Genomic DNA, 1,381 nt, shown 5'->3' on the forward strand with positions numbered 1-1,381 from the left:
TTTTAAGATTTCATCTTACCCCAGTCAGACTGGCTAAGATCAAGAGAACAAATGATACCAAATGTTGGAGAGGTTGTGGGGAAAGGGGAACACTCATCCACTGCTGGTGGGATTGCAAACTTGTACAACTTCTATGGAAAACAGTGTGGAGAACTCCTACAAAACTAAAAATGAATCTACCATATGACCCAGTTATACCACTCACTGGCATATACCCAAAGGACTCATCCTATTGTAGAGATACTTGTACAACCATTTTTGTTGTTGCTCTTTTCACAATAGCTAAGAACCAGAAACACCTTAAATGTCCTTCAGCTAATGAATGGCTAATGAAAATGAGGAACATTTGTACAATGGAATTCTACAGCACTAAGGAAAGATGAAATTATGAAACATGCAGGTAAATGAAACTAGAGAGTGTTATACTAAGTGAAGTAACACAAATGCAGAAAATAAGTGACATATGTTCTCCTTCATTTGCAGATTATAGGACCAGTCCCTTATATGTGAGTATATAAATTCTGATGCTAATAAGATGCTATACAGCAGTCCCTTCTGCATGAAAAAACTACCATCACCACGACTTCAGCTGAGCCTTATTGCTAAACATAGTCACAATTGGGCTTGTTGACGGTTGTGCTCATTCATTAAAGGAGGGCCAAGCAGTGTCACTGGACCCTTACTGGAGTATCCAGCCACTCTTCCCAGCCAACTGTATGTAATTTGACCCTAATCACACATGGCCTCCTGGATTTGGGGTGGGCTAAAGTATACAATCTGTGGAAGGCTAGGAAGAGAAGGCATGACCCATGCTGGGTAAAGGCTATTCAGTGTGCATACCCTCAGGTCATACATAAACCTCAGCAACCCCTCAGTTACCTCAGTAAGTTAGCTCAATAAATCCATTGGTTCCCCAGTAAAACTTTAATGAAACATTGGCTTGATATTAGAACCTTAAAAGGGAATAAGCATTGCTTAGCATCCCTAGGAAAAGAAGTTTCACAATCGATGGAAAATTTGTTAATGCTATTATGTCTCATAATTATTTTAAAAAAAAGAAAATGAGAATGTAAAAGATGTTAAAAGGATATGGGAATGGAGATATTTTCCAAAATAGAAAAAAATGAGAAGGCCTAAGCAAATGATGAAGGTCCGTTTAGGTTTGTTATATATAAAGGATGAGACAAAAATAATATACACATAATCTTAAAATTTCTATGGTCATAGTTTAGTCAACTAGTTTAAGGAACAAAATATAAATCTAGTCAGTGTTTATCTGAGAATATTTGGTTCTTTACCTAAGCCTTATCTACATAGCACATGACAATTAAAAGTATCAGACTGGTGGAACTAACATTATTGGATGTTTAACAGCCATACT

This window comes from Nannospalax galili, unplaced genomic scaffold (assembly GCF_000622305.1).
Source record: "Nannospalax galili isolate Female #2095 unplaced genomic scaffold, S.galili_v1.0 scaffold772, whole genome shotgun sequence".
Lineage (NCBI taxonomy): Eukaryota > Metazoa > Chordata > Mammalia > Rodentia > Spalacidae > Nannospalax > Nannospalax galili.